Source organism: Physeter macrocephalus, chromosome 21, assembly GCF_002837175.3.
Source record: "Physeter macrocephalus isolate SW-GA chromosome 21, ASM283717v5, whole genome shotgun sequence".
Taxonomy (NCBI): domain Eukaryota; kingdom Metazoa; phylum Chordata; class Mammalia; order Artiodactyla; family Physeteridae; genus Physeter; species Physeter macrocephalus.
In genome coordinates, this window is record NC_041234.1 from 63,534,767 (window position 1) to 63,537,734 (window position 2,968).

Sequence of the window (2,968 nt, forward strand, 5' to 3'; positions counted from 1 at the left end):
TGAATAGAATGAGTGAGATAAGTATGAGGGATCAGGTTTGCCCCTTGGAGTTGTGTGTGATTATTAATTGTTTTGATGTAAGTTTGGTTAATCATTGTTGGATAGAAACTGCTCGGTTGTCAATTAGTCGAGTTGGCGTTGGAAATAAGATAACTGGGAATATGATAATTAGGGTGACGATGGGGACGCCTAGCATTACTGGGGTTGTAAAAGAGGTAAATAGATTTTGGTTCATGAAGTGTTTCAAGGGGTATGTTGTTTCTGTGTTTTGGTGGGTGTTAATTCAGGGTTAGGGGTGTAAAGGTGTTTTGAGATTTTTAATTGGAGTAGTGTGAAGAGAGTTAGGAATATGGATAGGATGGTAAGAAATCATGTTGATGTATCTAGTTGTGGCATATCATCAAGGGGAGGCTTGGCTCTCAATCTTCAACTTAAAAGGTTAACGCTGATTTAGCTTCTTGATGAGGTTACAGTATAGAGATGGACCATTTTTCAAAGCTTTCCAGGGGTACTAGTTCGAGGACGATTGGCATGAAGCTATGGTTTGAGCCGCAGATTTCTGAACACTGTCCGTAGAATAAGCCCGGTCGTGTTGATATTAAGGTTGTTTGGTTTAGGCGTCCAGGGATTGCGTCTGTTTTTAAGCCTAAAGAGGGAACAGCTCATGAGTGTAGGACATCCTCGGAGGAGACTAACACTCGGATTGTTATTTCTATAGGCAATACTATTCGGTTGTCGACTTCTAATAGTCGTAGGTCTCCTGGTTTTAAGTCCGATGTTGGGATTATGTAAGAGTCAAAGGACAGGTCTTCGTAGTCGGTATATCCGTAGCTTCAATATCATTGGTGACCTATTGTCTTTACAGTAAGAGAGGGGCTGTTGATTTCGTCTATTATGTAGAGGATTCGTAGGGATGGTAGGGCGATTAGGATTAGAATGATAGCGGGGAGAACGGTTCAAATGGTCTCTACTTCTTGGGCGTCTATTGTGTTGATATGTGTTAGTTTGGTTGTTAGTATTAGGGTGATAATGTAGAGGACTAGAGAGCTAATTAGGAAAACAATTATTAGGGTGTGATCATGAAAGTGTAAGAGTTCCTCTATAATGGGAGAGGTTGCGTCTTGGAAACCTAGTTGAAGGGGGTATGCCATGGAGATATACAGGGTTTTCACTTGTAATTTAACTTTGACAAAGTTATGTAAGGTTTTACTAATATCTCGTTTATGAAGAGAGACATAAAGGTTATGATGTTGGCTTGAAACCAGCTAGAGAAGGTTCGAGTCCTTCCTTTCTTGATCATTTTGGATTGATGTATACAGGTTCTTCGAATGTGTGATATGGTGGAGGGCACCCATTTAGTCATTCGAGGTTAGTAGAGGTAAGATGTATTGATGTTACTTCTCGTTTGGATGCGAAGGCTTCTCAGATAATGAAGATTATCAGTATAACTGCTGTTAGTGAGATGAATGAGCCTATTGATGAGACTGTGTTTCATGTTGTATAGGCGTCTGGATAGTCCGAGTATCGTCGAGGCATGCCTGATAGGCCTAGGAAATGTTGTGGGAAGAATGTTAGGTTTACACCTACAAATATGATGAGGAAGTGGATTTTTGCTCATGTAGGGTCGCGCATATATCCTGAGAATAATGGGAATCAGTGAACGAACCCTCCTATGATGGCAAAGACAGCCCCTATTGAAAGAACGTAGTGGAAATGGGCAACTACATAGTATGTATCATGAAGAACAATGTCTAGTGAAGAATTGGCTAGGACAATACCAGTTAAGCCACCTACTGTAAAGAGAAAGATGAAACCTAAGGCTCATATTAAGGCGGGAGATCATTTAATGTTGCCTCCGTGAAGTGTTGCTAGTCAGCTGAAGACTTTTACCCCTGTAGGGATAGCAATGATTATGGTTGCAGATGTAAAGTATGCTCGTGTGTCAACATCCATACCTACAGTGAATATGTGGTGGGCTCATACGATAAAGCCTAAGAACCCAATGGAGATTATAGCTCAGACTATTCCCATATACCCGAAGGGTTCTTTTTTCCCGGAATAGTAAGTCACGATGTGGGAAATTATCCCGAAACCAGGTAGGATTAGAATATAGACTTCAGGGTGACCAAAGAATCAGAATAGGTGTTGGTATAAAACAGGGTCCCCTCCTCCTGCTGGATCGAAGAAAGTTGTATTTAGGTTTCGGTCAGTTAATAGTATGGTGATTCCGGCTGCTAGGACTGGTAGAGATAAGAGAAGCAATACGGCCGTGACTAGGATAGATCATACGAAGAGAGGTGTTTGGTATTGAGTTATAGCGGGGGGTTTTATGTTAATAATGGTTGTAATAAAGTTGATGGCTCCGAGGATTGAGGAGACACCGGCTAGGTGTAGGGAAAAGATGGTAAGGTCTACTGATGCTCCTGCGTGTGCTAGATTTCCTGCCAGAGGGGGATAAACAGTCCAGCCTGTACCTGCGCCGGCTTCGACTATTGAGGAAGATATTAATAGCAGGAATGAAGGGGGGAGTAACCAGAAGCTTATGTTGTTCATACGAGGGAAGGCTATGTCAGGTGCTCCGATTATTAGGGGGACTAATCAGTTTCCGAAACCGCCAATTATGATGGGTATAACTATGAAGAAGATTATCACAAAGGCGTGGGCTGTTACCAGTACGTTGTAAACTTGGTCATCTCCAATTAGTGTACCGGGTTGACTCAACTCGGCGCGGATTAGTAAGCTTAGGCCAGTACCCACCATTCCCGCTCAGGCACCAAATAGTAGGTATAGAGTGCCGATGTCCTTGTGGTTAGTTGAGAATAATCAGCGGTTTATGAACATAGGTAAAATGGCCAAGTAGGTATTAGACTGTAAATCTAAAGACAGAGGTTGAACCCTCTTTTTACCAAGTCCTGTAGTGAGTAATCATGTTGAATTGCAAATTCAAAGAAGCAGCTTCAATCCTGCC

General features: G+C 42.0%; 1 protein-coding gene and 1 pseudogene across 1 annotated transcript in view; one reads left to right on the forward strand and one right to left on the reverse strand.

Moving 5' to 3' along the window:
- Positions 1-2,968, forward strand: part of KLHL4 (kelch like family member 4) — a 147,037-nt gene that overhangs the window by 40,404 nt on the left and 103,665 nt on the right. The gene's annotated exons all lie outside the window — the stretch shown is intronic.
- On the reverse strand, positions 430-1,587 carry LOC129391722 (cytochrome c oxidase subunit 2-like; annotated as a pseudogene).